Raw genomic sequence first — 16,242 nt, 5'->3', positions numbered from 1 at the left:
GGCTTGTCTTTATTGCAATATTTTCATCCTTCTGGAACTGAATCACACTGGACTTTGGCTTTTGTTTGAAATCTTTACCTTTTAATAAGTGAACTTTTGAAATTACCTCAGTGAACAAAGGTTTCTTTTTTACAGTTAAACTTTTAACCCTTGTGGCTGAACTGGAATAGGCCAAGGAGAACACCATCATGTTTTCATTGAACTTTTTACCCTTTCAAAAAAATGGGACAAGTTTAAAGTTTATATTGTGAGCAAGAGGTCTCTAGTGGGTATTTCTGGTATTATTAACTTTCTGACCTCAGATAATTAAAATGGAACAGTGAAGCCAATAAGTACTGAGAGTCAACTTTGAACTTTTAACCTTTCTTGCAAAAATATTCTGTGAACAAGTAGTATATATACTCACCCCATTTATTATTAACTTTTCTCAACCATTAAATGCAAAATTACATCAGCACAACAGCAACTACTTCCGTCTCATTTTTAAATAAAACAGATTTGTGAATTTATTATTTTTGGATTTTATCTGAAAAAAATATGAATATGGATTCAGTCATTCTGTACATGCTTTAAAAAAACAGAATCTCAATGTGTAAGTGAATTAGCTTTGTTTGAGGACCAAAGGCTATTTATCCCCCCTTCCTATGGCTCAGATTGAACAGGAAGAATGGCAGCATCACCTACATGCAGAGAAGAACCTATGACATGTTGTACTTTTGTCATTTTGTTCACTAAAGTTCATCCCAAATTTATTTTCACAGGCATCTGAAACAGAAGGAAAATCTGAAAAAAGTCAGATGCAAGCAATCAGAACAAATCATGAATAACAAAACAGTAACTTTATTATCTACCACCACCGTTACTAGAATCTCACTATCCTGCCTTCCCCTGGAAATGACCAGATAAGACTTCAAAGATCTTGGGAGAGATCAAGTTTATGGCCTTGTGGGATGCACAAGGACTCCAAGCTAGCCCTTTCTTGAGGCTCTAGCTGGATGGAGAATTATTCCAATAATTTTTAAAAACTCCAAAAAACAGGATTGAAAAAAAATTGATATAAAAATAACAGGCTCCCCAATTTCCGCTTCTGGAATGACATGAGAATATTGGTTCCTCAATAAATGAATAATTTAAAGATGACAATTCCTATTAATTCAATTCTATTAATATTTATAGCAGTATGGGCTTGATAATCAATAATAGGTAAAACAATTGCAATGTAGTTTCTCTGTCAAGTCTATAATATTGCTTGACTAGCTTGATTTTTAAAATTTTAATTTGTTTTAATGGGTTTTAAATTTATGTAATTTTATAGGATGTAATTGTATTTTAAATTTTTGGCCAATTGAATAAGTTTTTTAAGGGTTGTTCTTAATATTGTATGTGTTTGTTTTTGTATTTTATTTGGTTGTTCACCGCCCTGAGTCCTTCGGGAGAAGGGTGATATACAAATTAAATTATTATTATTATTATTATTATTGTTATTAATAATAATAATAATAATAATAATAATAATAATAATAATAATAATAATAATAATAATAATAATAATATCTGAGAGTCAGAGTTTAGGAATGATCAGTAAATTTTGTAGCTTGTTGTTTCTTTCCATTGTGATATCTGAATGCTATATACCGAAAGAATAGTCTTTTGATATACTGTATATTCTCCATGAATAGGCTTAATCACTCTTGTAAGCTAAAAAGGCCATTATTTTTCAGCATTGATTATAAAATCCCATGATGAATACAATAATGTTGAATTCCATACATGAATTCCTTACTGTATTTAATATTTCTTTTAATTTTGTTTCCTGATTCTACTGTTAACCAATTTGAATGACTAACTCTGAATTAGAACATAATGGATTCCTTGACTGTAAAGTCATGGAATCTATCATCAACCAATCCATTACCCTCCACCTAGAAACAAACAATCTACTCTCTAATAAACAATTTGGATTCAGAAAAAAACTATCATGTAATTTACAACTTCTTCACTGTAAAAACATATGGACTACAAATCTTGATCAAAGCAAAACAATAGATGCAATTTACATAGACTTCTGTAAAGCTTTTGACTCAGTTGTACATGACAAACTTCTCCTAAAACTAAAATCCTATGGCATCTTCAGACCCCTCCACAATTGGATAACAGCGTTCCTGTCAAACAGACAACAAGTAGTCAAAATGGGCAGTGCCCTATCAAATCCTGTTCCTGTCAATAGCGGCATTCCCCAAGGCAGTGTTCTTGGACCAACGCTCTTTATATTATACATTAATGATCTCTGTGACCATATTAAAAGTAATTGTGTTCTCTTCGCTGACGATGTCAAAATATTTAACACTACCAACAATACAGCTACCCTTCAAAAAGACCTTGACTTTGTGTCAGAATGGCCAAAAACTTGGCAACTCCAAATCTCAACCAGCAAATGCTCTGTCTTACACATTGGAAAAAAGAATCTAAACACTAAATACAAACTCTATGGACATTACCTTACAGATGACCCCAACCCTATTAAAGACCTTGGAGTTTTCATATCAAATGATCTAAGTGCCAAAGCCCACTGCAACTACATCGCAAAAAAAGCTTTAAGAGTTGTAAATCTAATCTTACGTAGTTTCTTCTCCAGAAACACTACACTGCTAACCAGAGCTTATAAAACATTTTCTAGACCAATTCTTGAATACAGCTCACCTGTCTGGAACCCATACCACATTTCAGACATCAATACAATTGAACATGTCCAGAAATATTTTACAAGAAGAGTTCTCCACTCCTCTGAATACAGCAAAATACCTTATGCCACCAGACTTGAAATCTTGAATTTAGAAAACTTAGAACTCCGCCACCTTCGACAGGACCAGTGTTTAACTCATAGAATCATCTATTGCAATGTCCTTCCTGTTGAAGACTACTTCAGCTTCAATCATAACAATACAAGAGCAAACAATAGATTTAAACTCAATGTTAACCGTTTCAATCTTGATTGCAGAAAATATGACTTCTGTAACAGAGTTATTAGTGCTTGGAACACATTACCTGACTCTGTGGTCTCTTCTCAAAATCCCCAAAGCTTTAACCAAAAACTCTCTACTATTGACCTCACCCCATTCCTAAGAGGTCTATAAGGGGCGTGCATAAGAGCACAAACGTACCTACCGTTCCTGTCTTATTGTTTCCTTTCATTATATCCAATTAATATAGTTATCACATACTTATGCTCATATATATGCTTATATATCATATAGTTATTTTCATGCTTATGCTTATATATACTGTTGTGACAAATAAAACAAATAAACATCAGTAGAAAGTGGAAACAACTTATTTCAATTCATTGTTCTATACAGTACCTAGTTTTAAATACTTCTATTACACACCTCTTTTCTTTACAGCATTTTTATTATAAAGTGAGCCCCTTGTTATTTTACATACTTTGTGTGGGTGGGTGTGATATATCAAATGCAAATAGATAAATAGGTACCACATCGGTGGGAAGGTAAAAGCATTTTATGCACCTGGCATATAGTCATGCTAGCCGCTCACAACATTAAAATAAAATTATAATTAAAGATGGGGAAGGAAGGAGGGAGGGAGAAGAATATACTGGGGTGGGTAGGTGGGAACTGCTGTTAGTCAATCAACCATCTCCAGTGTGAATATAGAGTGTATGACATTATAACTTTCTCTCCAATTTCTATCATTCAATGTCTTACATTTAACCTTACTGTCTTACATTTAAGATAAAATAAATATTGCTCATGTATTATATTTGGAAATTTTTAAAAGTAATATAATGTTTCATGTTTTCACTATCCTGAATATTTTTGTAATCCTTTGAACAACAAATAAGAGGATTGGTGACTATGCATGAAAAATATATTTGCAAAATATAAGAAACATCAGATAAAACTGTAATACTTCTAGTGTTTTCTTCTTTGCATTTAGAATATTTTGCAAACTATAGTGCTGTTGCCTAAAAGTGTTATCTTAATTAGTTTATTGCATATACCAGCATGTGTATTCAAGCAAATATTTACATATATTATTCTACTGAAACTTTAAATATGATACTGCTTAGCTTTATCATACAATTAGACATCCTTATATATACATAAACACACCAACCTGAAAATAAGTAAAACAGAAAAAATGTATAATATTCTGCTTACATTCTTGCCATAGTTCAGATTGTATATTACTTACCTTTCTCTGCCAGTACTAGTCATTATCTGGCCAAGAAAGATACAGAAATGATGGCTGGAATCCAGAAGGTCAATGCAGAATCTGCATGTTGATTTGACATTTCAGCATAAATACAATCAACTGTGGGCACGGTTTGCTTGTCAAGATCATAGGCAGTGTTCATGGAATAGCTTCTATAATTAACTTTTATCCACAAGTGTGAAACCTAATTGCAGAGGGATCTACAGGATGGTCAAGGATGGGAGGATTACAGAAGTAGCATTGCAATAACTTCTGTTACTTGTCAAAGAGATAAGTGTCCTTAGAGAAATTCATGTCAATAGTAAAATTAACCCAGATATATGTGGATCTTTTAATCCATGATTAACCAGGACTCCAGAGCCATATACAAGGTTCCAGCACAATCTATATTTCAGGCTACAACATTGCATTCTTTCCTGACATGCCTGCCTGATTCAGACCTCTGCAGTTTTCAATTGTTCCACTTGTCCTGGTTTGATGGTGTTTCTGCCAATTGACTGGGAGTTGCATTTACTCCAAGTTGCCTGAAACTACACTCCAAATCCTCAGATTGAAGAAGCAGGGAGTGGTTACCCACACTGCCCCCAATAACACATGCTACAATCAACCATATAGCCACATGTTTCCCAAACGCTTTGGCCGTGGCTTCATGATTTGGGAAGAGCTGTTATGTTAATCATAATATGTTTCTATACATAGAACAGTAGAGACTTACTTATTTTCTCATGTATACACACTGAGAAGCAAACACAGGGAAAATTCAAGAGAAGGGGGAAAATGAGTACAGAATGGAAAATACTAATGAGCAATTCAATTTTTAAAAATAATGGCTGTTGATCCAGAAAAGTTATAGATCTTTTATGATTATTTATGTTATTGGGGAAGTTCATCAGAGCAGTACTATTTGATAAAGACTGCAACCCTGTATATGCTTAGGAGGAAATCTCATTTGATTCATTAATTAGAATTCAATGAAAGTCTCCAAACTCCCTCAGCCTCTTTCAACACTATTACTGTAATTAATTAATTATGTTTATTTAGTTTTTTTAAAATTTAGGCTTTTTTTTTTTTGAGTGATGTCCTCAGTCTGCCATTCATAGGCAAAAGCAAGCTTTAGCTCAACTAGCATCTTGTAATCTACTATTAATTCTACTGTGGCAATACACAAAACTGAAATGAGTGGACCTTATTTTTCAGAAGACTTATATAGGATTGTGTTGCAAAAGAATAATGATCAAATCAATGCAAGGAGAACGAGTGTAAAGTTTGACATTAATGAGATTGTGGGATCATTTAAGAGAGCAAATGGTTGCTTACAGCTTTTATTTATTTATTTATTCTACTTGTATATCACTGAATCAGCAAACTCAGGGCAGTTTACACAACAATCAACATCTGTTACAGTTAAGAACATCCACAGTAAATATAAATAGACTAAAGCAACCAATGCCTAATCAATGTTACAAGAAAACAAGGTTAACCTATAATAGTTATAATAAAAATGAAACAAACTATAATAAAACCAATTAGAAACCTACTGATTTTCAAAGATATAACTAAAACCTTTTCCTGAGAAGATGATCCTGAATGAGCTGGTTCAGACAAAAGAAGGCAGTCCTGCTAATACCTGGGCGGGACTTTCAATCACACCTTAGGTCAATTTTTATTTTTAAATTATTTTTATTTTTGTAATTAAGGATCTAAGCACCCTGCAGGCCTTGAGTTTGAAATCCCTGAAATAGGGAACAGCCAAGACTTTAGATCAGATCATGCCATGCAACTTCTCTCTTCTAGATCCTGTCATTCCCCATTGTTTGTGGAAGAGTTCAGAGAGATGAAAAGGGAGACAAGGTATCTAGTGCTCAACAAAGAAAGAACTTGAGCTATCACAGGTTAGAGCTGCTATTAAGGCCTACTTAATAGCTCAAACTGCCCAAGGGGCTACTGATCCAGTTCTACAGAGGAATTATTGAGTCTGTCATTTGCACCTCTATAACTGTCTGGTTTGGTTCTGCAACCTAACAAGGAAGACACAGACTTCAGAGGATAATTAGAACTGCAGAAAAAATAATTGCTACCAACCTGCTTTCCATTGAGAAGATAGGTGGCTCAGGGGCTAGGACGTTGAGCTTGTCGATTGAAAGGTCGGCAGCTCAGCGGTTCGAATCCCTACTGCTGCCGTGTAATGGGGTGAGCTCCCATTACTTGTCCCAGCTTCTGCCAACCTAGCAGTTTTGAAAGCACGTAAAAATGCAAGTAGAAAAAATAGGGACCACCTTTGGTGGCAAGATAACCGCATTCCATGTGCCTTTGGCATTGAGTCATGCCACCACATGACCACGGAGACGTCTTCGGACAGTGCTGGTTCTTCGGCTTTGAAACGGAGATGAGCACCGCCCCCTAGAGTTGGCAACGACTAGCATGTATGTGCGAGGGAACCTTTATCTTTACCTTTTATACTGCAGGAATCAAAAAGAGGGCCGTGAAAATATTTACTGATCCCTCACATCCTGGACATAAACTGTTTCAACTCCTACCATCAAAACGACGCTATAGAGCACTGCACACCAGAACAACTAGACACAAGAACAGTTTTTTCCCCGAAGGCCATCACTCTGCTAAACAAATAATTCCCTCAACACTGTCAAACTATTTACTAAATCTACACTACTATTAATCTTCTCATTGTTTCCATCACCAATCTCTTTCCACTTATGACTGTATGACTGTAACTTTTTGTTGCCATTATTAAGGGTTAAATTGTACCCTATGACCATCATTTATGTTGTAAATGTTGTACCTAGATGAAGGTATTTTTTCTTTTATGTACACTGAGAGCATATGCACCAAGACAAATTTTTTTTGTGTCCAATCACACTTGGCCAATAAATTCTATTCTATTCTATTCTATTCTATTCTATTCTATTCTATTCTATTCTATTCTATTCTACTTTGTAACGATAAGGCTGGCAGTACATCAGCATTTCTCTGACTTTATTATGTCCATGGATCAACATCCCACATCCCTCTTCTAGATGATCCATGTCTTCTTGGGGACCCAAGATTATACAGTCTCTTGAATTTTCTCAATTAGATGCCTTTTTCCAGGTCCAGGAGAGAGTCTTGCCTGGTTGGGATTGGTTTGACCTTGTTGAGGCTAAGGAACTAGAAACAATTCTTAGGACTGTGAACCTAGTTACACAACAATGCTCTGTAGGTTCTAAGCAGTCCAGGGTTGTTGTGTAACTAGGTTCTACAAGTAGCTCATTCTTCTTTGAGTGATATGTCTGCTCTTTTACCTAAGGCCTGTCTCAGCCCCTCCTCAAGAAATTCTTACTACACCCCACCATATTGTCCAATATGATGGTTCTGCAACCTAACAAGGAAGACACAGACTTCAGAGGATAATTAGAACTGCAGAAAAAATAATTGCTACCAACCTGCTTTCCATTGAGAAGATAGGTGGCTCAGGGGCTAGGACGTTGAGCTTGTCGATTGAAAGGTCGGCAGCTCAGCGGTTCGAATCCCTACTGCTGCCGTGTAATGGGGTGAGCTCCCATTACTTGTCCCAGCTTCTGCCAACCTAGCAGTTTTGAAAGCACGTAAAAATGCAAGTAGAAAAAATAGGGACCACATTTGGTGGCAAGGTAACCGCATTCCATGTGCCTTTGGCATTGAGTCATGCCGCCACATGACCACGGAGACGTCTTCGGACAGTGCTGGCTCTTCGGCTTTGAAACAGAGATGAGCACCGCCCCCTAGAGTTGGCAACGACTAGCATGTATGTGCGAGGGAACCTTTATCTTTACCTTTTATACTGCAGGAATCAAAAAGAGGGCCGTGAAAATATTTACTGATCCCTCACATCCTGGACATAAACTGTTTCAACTCCTACCATCAAAAATACGCTATAGAGCACTGCACACCAGAACAACTAGACACAAGAACAGTTTTTTCCCCGAAGGCCATCACTCTGCTAAACAAATAATTCCCTCAACACTGTCAAACTATTTACTAAATCTACACTACTATTAATCTTCTCATTGTTTCCATCACCAATCTCTTTCCACTTATGACTGTATGACTGTAACTTTTTGTTGCCATTATTAAGGGTTAAATTGTACCCTATGACCATCATTTATGTTGTAAATGTTGTACCTAGATGAAGGTATTTTTTCTTTTATGTACACTGAGAGCATATGCACCAAGACAAATTTTTTTTGTGTCCAATCACACTTGGCCAATAAATTCTATTCTATTCTATTCTATTCTATTCTATTCTATTCTATTCTATTCTATTCTATTCTACTTTGTAACGATAAGGCTGGCAGTACATCAGCATTTCTCTGACTTTATTATGTCCATGGATCAACATCCCACATCCCTCTTCTAGATGATCCATGTCTTCTTGGGGACCCAAGATTATACAGTCTCTTGAATTTTCTCAATTAGATGCCTTTTTCCAGGTCCAGGAGAGAGTCTTGCCTGGTTGGGATTGGTTTGATCTTGTTGAGGCTGAGGAACTAGAAACAATTCTTAGGACTGTGAACCTAGTTACACAACAATGCTCTGTAGGTTCTAAGCAGTCCAGGGTTGTTGTGTAACTAGGTTCTACAAGTAGCTCATTCTTCTTTGAGTGATATGTCTGCTCTTTTACCTAAGGCCTGTCTCAGCCCCTCCTCAAGAAATTCTTACTACACCCCACCATATTGTCCAATATGATGGTTGTGCAACAATTTCAGAAGACCTTGAATAAAATAGATTATCTGCATCCCTTTCAGTCAAGATTTAGATCTGTGTATGGGTTGAAAAAGCATTGGTTTACACTTTGGGATGATATTTGGCAAGACTGGATGGGAGTTATGTATCCATCCTTGCCTAACCTCACCTCTCTGTGGTTTTATATACCATCAAATATGGTATCCCTCTAGATTTGGGGGGTAGGTGGCATTGTGTTGTACTGGTTCACCTCTTTTCTCCAGGGTCAATTCTAGTTGGTAAAGATTGGAGATAAGAAATCATACCATCATACCAGTTCCTATAGTACAGGATGCTCTCTCCATTCCTATTCAACATCAACATTCCTATTCACATTGGTCTGAGGCATTATTAGTATGCTGATGATATTCAATTATATAACTCTGCCCCTGGAGAATTAAGTGATGCTGCAGATGTCTTATCCTGATGTCTGGAGGCTGTGAAAGTCAAATAGTGAACAAGAGGTTTCAACTGAACACTCACAAGAGTCAATGGACTTTGGGTTTTAGGGCCTGCTGGTTACAGAATTATGATATCTTTAGTTCTGGATAGGGTTATATATGATAAGATGATATTTTAACAGAGTATGTTGAACTTTCTTCTCAATCATCTTTCAGTTGGTCAAAAGTTAATAATCTCATTTCCATCCACTTTTTCTATATCGTCACCTTTCTCCCAATTTTTAAAGTTGTTTTTTTTAAAAAGTCTATTTGGCATGGGAAAAACGATGAACTTTTTAAAAAAATTAGACATTGCATTCCATAACTTTCCAACTGACTTAAATGTTTCCAAAGATAATAGAGTCCTAGCGTATAGTATTTGGATCCTAATACTGTCCATTCAACTAAGGGTGCTATATATGTGTTGCCAAACTGCCTTTCAGTACCTTTTGGGAAACAAAGTCTTTGCAGATGTAGTGATGAGAAATAGATGAAAGCTCCTGACTATTACACTTAAAATGAGACAAAGCCAAGGACAAGTGGATATTTTAATGAGAAGTAGCGTCAGTGGAGATAAGTTACTAATCACTGTGGATTAGAAGGAGGATGTCTATAACACCTTTATGCTGATCTTTTACTCTTTCTCATTTTAATAAATGCAGGTATAAGGATTTAGTCTTTTCATTGAAAGCATAGTACTATTTGGCAATTAAGCAATAAGACACAATTAAAGATACAAATCCCTTATTTTGAAAATTTTATAAAAAGTAGTTTTTATACCTAATATACAAAATATTGAATTTCATGTAAAAGTAACCTTGAATTATTTTTTAATTCTACATTGAAAAATATCTTCTATATTTGGGGACCATTTGGAAATTTCTTTCTTTCCCTTTCTTTTCAAAAGGGAAGAAAATTTAATTTACTCTCAAGCGTAAAGTTCAGAGGGTCAGCATTTGGTTATGAAATATCCGACATATATGGGGAAACACTCCCCCCATTTTTTACTGTATAATAACTTCCTTAGTGACCAACAAACTTTCAAAGCGTTTTGTTTTGCAGTTAAATCTCAAAAGATGATCTCATAAATTAGCTTTTCTGTAAAACCTTTCTTTAAAAAAGAATAGAAAATTGGGGAATCTGTAAATGTGGGAGGTGAGATTTGTCGGATATTTCATAACCAAATGCTGAGTATAGATAGGAACTAGGCCCGTGGTATTTTAATGACCAAACTTTTTCAGTACAACTAGGTATCAACAGCCTTTGTTAATAGGATTGCAAATGATTGGCAACCTAGCAAGAATTCTTGGCCACTAACTGCTGTCATTTTAATAATACTGCAAACTGTGTAGCTGCCAGCTATTGCAATTGCACAAATCATGTGGGTTAGATATTGAAAATATATGCACTTATTGTTTTTACTATTATTATTTTATTTTATTTTAAGAGCTTTTTGTTCCATGCTTCATTCTCACTCAGCAGGCGTTTGGCATTTATTTTGATTTTACACATCAGAGAACTGAAACACACAGCTTGCTCTTATGTATATTCATCCAATTCTGGTTTTCTCAACAACATCACTTCTAAATATGGGAGTTTCTAGCTATAAGAATAGCATCTATCTGAGGCATCCATTATCTTCTCATTATTGGCATCCTAGTATTTGAGCTCAACGTGCCACACACAAAAAATCTCCCTTTCATGATTTCTAGTCTCCATTGTGTAGACTTCCTGAAGTTCCACGTTCAATTTGTGAATACTGGGGACATGTAACTATAGGAAGTCAACTATGAGGCAATAAACTTATGTTGCCATTACTTGTCTGCCTTTATATGTGATCAAGGTAATTTGTAAGAAAACATCTTATCAGATCAGTAATATGGGCTAAAATCCATTCTTTCATTTTCTGAGTTTTGTTCTCAGGTTCAGCATTTTAAATGAACATTTATTATGTCAGGCAGTACTTTTTAAATATTATTTGTTGGTTTATTGTTACATGCTGGCCAGAGACCAGCTCCTTCCCCCATGGTGAATGGTGGGAAACCTTTAGTAGGCATTTTGTATTTTGGAAAGGCAAGGGTTAAGACTGGAGCAATGGAGCAATGATGTCCTACCCAATATAGGCAGAGTCAGTATGTGAGCCTTCCCATTTCAGAGTAGTATTTCAAGATCATTTATAAAAACAACAACAAAGTTACACATCCTTCAATACGTTCAATATTAGAATATTTTCCTTCATTTGGCAATTGCAAGACAAGATCATACATTCTCCTTTAATTGCAATTTTTAATTTGTTCTAATGTCCAATTTTTAAAATCTGATTTTTAAAAACAGAAAATTCAGAATAACAGCATTTTCCATAGGAGTAATTCTTTTATAATTAATTGCAAAAAAAATATTTCAAACTTATCTGGATTCTTTTTTTAAAATCAAAGTTTTAATCAATCTTTTGCTGCTTATTTTAAAGCTTTGTAGTTACAACTTTCTTTTGCTTAGGATTCAAGGAAACTCACTCAGTACTTATCATTTCAAAGGCTTCTAATGGCTAAAAAGAAATTAACAAGAATTGCTGAAGGTGATTAGAAAAGTGAGTATGCAAACTTAGCTTCCTTCAAAGGTGTCTACCACAATTTGAGCAAGATGGTTATTTCCTTGCTTCCCATTGTTCTATATCACTTGGAGTTGGGGGTCTTCTCAGAAGAAACAGCTGTCTGGAGCACTTGTGATTTCCCTCTTTGTCCATAGATGAATTATCAAAGAGATGGTCTACTTTCTGGTTCTTCATTCTGCTGTGGTCATTGGTTTTACTTTCCACAGAGTTGTCTTCAGTCTGGCATTTTTTGTTCTGAAATCTGAGAAAATTTATTATCATTCTTTTCCATTCACAAATTCCACAAAGGACTCCAAAATTATTTTATTTCTGGTTAAATAAGAACAAGCTAGTTTTATAATATGTCTATGATTTTAAAAAATTAAACTATGATGCATTAATCTCACAAATCCATGCTTTAACTACAACTTGCTGAATAAGCCATTTCAATCTGAGCCACACATAACACTAACCCATAAACTATTGTTTACAAATCAAAATGACCAAAATGAGTTGCTACTAAATCATATTATTGCTTAGTATAATGTGTGAATTTGGTAGTGGAGTAGCAAATTCATGACTTTCAAGGTATTATTGAACTAATTTCAGGGGTGAAATGCTACCAGTTTGGACCAGATTGGGAGAACCAGTAGTAGAGATTGGGAATGATTCACCGTACCAGTAGTAATTGCTGACTGGCCATGCCCCCAAACCAGTCCATGGCCCACAGCCCTGCCATGCTTCCCTGCCTTCCACGCTGCCAAACTCATTGTTCAGAGCATCTAAGGAAATGTCTTCCAACTCTTCAAGATTGACTTTAAGAGCTTTGAAAAGACAACAGCAAAAGTAGTGGCAGTAGGGGCAACAGGTGTGTGTGTGTGTGTGTGTGTGTGTGTGTGTCCCTCCTCAGTCCTCCTCTCCCAGGTGACAGCCAGGGCTTCACCGCCTCCTCTTTTCCTAAGAGGGGCAGTGTCTGCCTCCAAGTCCTTGCAGAGGACAAACACATACACACATGCCCCTGTCGCCCCGCTGCCACTACTTTTGCTGTTGGCTTCTTAAAGTCGATCTTGAAGAGCTGGAAGACATTTCCTTAGATCACCAAACATCAGCAATCTAAGGAAAAATCTTCTTACACCTTCTCCTCCCCATCCCCCCCTCGTTTTCTGTGCCTGGATTCACTTCTTGCACCTTCTCCTCCCCATTACCACCCCACCCCACCCGTTTTTCCATTTCTGTGTCTGGATTCTGCTTCTGGAAGAGAAGGCTCCAATGTTTGCTTGGGTGGCAGAGGGAAACTCAAAGCATTGGGGGCTTCAGAAGGGCAGAATGTGTTTCAAAATGTGCAGCTCCTGGTTCTAACAGTGAGTGACGTCAAATTGGCCATGCCCACCCCATCACATGACCACAAGCCACACCCATCAAGCCACACCCACAGAACTGAATGAACAGAAATGAATGAAGATGGCGACCAGCAAGGATGCCCCGGAGAAACTTTCTCTGTAAAGGAGCTCTTTTGAGCTCTTGAGGAGAGCAGTTTCCCCGAAAATTCTTTACTAACGATTCTCCAGAGCCGAGTATTTTCCAGGCTACCGTGGATTGAGGCTGCCGAGGATTTTCCAGGCTGCTGAGGATTGAGACGGCCGTAAGCTAAGAATCGGGGCGGCCAAAACCGCCAGAGCCGGGACTGCCGCTGCCGTGTGCCGCCGATTGAAGGCGGCTGGAGACGCCCGCTGCTGCCAGAGCCACCGCCAGACCTGAGACTGCCGCTGCTGCTGCCGCTTCTGTGATTCGCGCCAATACTACCGTGACTGCCGCTGCTGCGAGCCGCCGATTGAAAGCGGCTAGAAACGCCCGCTGCCTCCAGAACCACCACGCCAGACCCAGGACTGCTGCGAGTCGCGCGACTACCGAGACTGCCGAGACTGCCGCTGCTGTGAGCCGCCGATTGAAAGTGGCTTCAAACACCCGCTGCCACCAGAACCACCGCGCCAGGCCCGGGACTGCTACTGCCACTGCTGTGAGTCACACCGCTGCCATTGCCACCCTCCATCATCACCCTCCCTTACCGCTTCTAATTTTGTAAGCCCAGCAGCATTTGCATCAACTCAAAACAACCAGAATTAAAAGGATTAAAAGCCACCTATCCCCCAATCGGCAGGACTGCTGCAGGACCCTGGTGAGTTCCTAGGAGACTCCAGTCTCCCGACCTCTATTGACTTTTTGAAACTCCCGCCATTACGGCCACCCTTAAAGAAGCTTCTTCAACCACCCAATCTCTCCATTTTAAATTTCCCGCCAAATCTCACTGTTACCATAGTGACTCCCCATTACCATAGCAATTGCCAAATTGATTACCATTTAAAGTTAAAGAGAGAGATATAAAATTAAAGATAATTGATTAAGTGACAGATACTTAATCATTACTAAAATTGGAAAGAGTGTGAAATAAAACAAAGGAATAAGAAATATTATCATTATGCCAGCCAGAAAATCCAACGCTGATAAAATCTTAGAAACAAGATTAATAACTATTGAACAAAACTTAGATAAAAGATTACAAGCTATTGAACAAAGCCTAGAAAAAAGAATACAAAATATTGAACAAAACTTAGAAAAAATTTTTTAACAGTTATTGAACAAAGTTTCACAAACTTGATAAAACAAATTTCAACACTAAAAAATGAAAACTCAAATGATCTAAATCTCTTCCAAACTCATCTATCATCACATAATACACAACCTACAACTCAACCCAGACAACAAATTAATACAACACAACCTAAACAACAAATAACTACAAACCAACTAATCAGAGATGCAATGGAGAGAGGACAAAAAATAAATAATGCAATATTATTTGGACTTGAAAACACTAACGAACCAGATATCAATAAGATTCACAACATCATTGGAAATTATAACTCATCAACCATATTCCCAAATGAAATAATTGCTGTCTCCAGAGATGGACCAGAATATAAAAACAGCGATGGGTCAACAGCACCAAGATTTTGTAGAGTCACATGCATAAATGAGGACAGTAAACGTAAATTCATTTATACTATAAACTCAATTGCTAAAACCAACCCTACCTACAGTAAACTTAGACCATGTCCTGATCTATCCTTTCTACAACGGATACGTTCTCGTGAACTTCGCACAGAACTTAAAAGAAGACAAGACAATGGTGAATCCAACCTATACATTGACTACCGTGCTGATTGCATAAAAAATAAAACCTACAATCAAAAAATCACCTCCAAACCCTCCATCACCCATAACAAGCAACCAGCCATCCCAGTATTCAATCAAGCACCCATCACCCTACCACCCATTCAACCAACCATCTTACCAGCCATCCAAACAGCCATTCAACCAACAATCCAACCAGCCATCCAACCAGCCATCCAACCAGCCATCCAAACAGCCATCCAAACAGCCATCCAAACAGCCATCCAAACAGCCATCCAAACAGCCACCCAACAATCCACCTAACCAGCCATCCAAACAACCATCCATCCAAACAACCAAACTACCATCCAACCATCTATGCAACCATCTGTTGTACACAACCCCCAACCTACTAACATCCAAAACTAGGTATGCATGCCCCTTACCTCTTCAACACCAATAACTTCAGATCTCAAATGCAAATTGATAAATGCAAGAAGCATAATCAACAAATTACCTGAACTTATCCTCTTTTTAAACAGTGGCACATTTGATATCATTTTTGTTTGTGAAACATGGCTGAACTCATCCCTTCCTGACTCCATTATCTCAAACAAAGAATATCAAGTCTATCGATCAGATCGTGAAAACCGAAGAGGTGGTGGAGTGGCTATCTTTTACAAAAAGTCACCGAATCTAAAAAATATCCAAGTAGCACATAAACTCTCTCTTCCTGAAACTATTGTATGTGACCTATCCCTTGACACTACTCTTCGATTCTTACTATGCTACAGAGCTCCTGACTATGACATTACCCATGCAAATATGCTAACCTCAATGCTAACATGGGCTACCTCTTGCCCATATCCTCTCATCTTCCTGGATGACCTAAATCTACCTCTCATTAACTGGACAACTAGTGAATGTTCAACTGACCCAATCCATACTACACTATACAACGCTGTTACAAACCTAGGTCTTGAACAACTTGTAACTAACAATACAAGACTCAACAACTGCCTTGATCTCATCTTCTGCAACAATTCAAAC

The 16,242-nt window shown here is 37.3% G+C and overlaps 1 protein-coding gene across 2 annotated transcripts in view; it reads left to right on the top strand.

The window, feature by feature from the left end:
- Positions 1–16,242, top strand: part of NRIP1 (nuclear receptor interacting protein 1) — a 164,321-nt gene that overhangs the window by 124,114 nt on the left and 23,965 nt on the right. Inside the window, exon 4 of one of the 2 annotated variants that reach the window (XR_009155323.1) lies at positions 762–1,273. The exons of the other annotated variant lie outside the window; for it this stretch is intronic. The gene's annotated coding sequence lies outside the window, so the exon portion shown is untranslated. Of the gene's footprint in view, positions 1–761; positions 1,274–16,242 lie in introns of those variants that run through there. 2 annotated transcript variants of the gene reach the window in all.

This window comes from Ahaetulla prasina, chromosome 5 (assembly GCF_028640845.1).
Source record: "Ahaetulla prasina isolate Xishuangbanna chromosome 5, ASM2864084v1, whole genome shotgun sequence".
NCBI classification, from domain to species: Eukaryota; Metazoa; Chordata; class Lepidosauria; order Squamata; family Colubridae; genus Ahaetulla; species Ahaetulla prasina.
The sequence above is the reverse complement of the archived record's forward strand: the minus strand, read 5'-3'. Positions and strand labels throughout refer to the sequence as shown.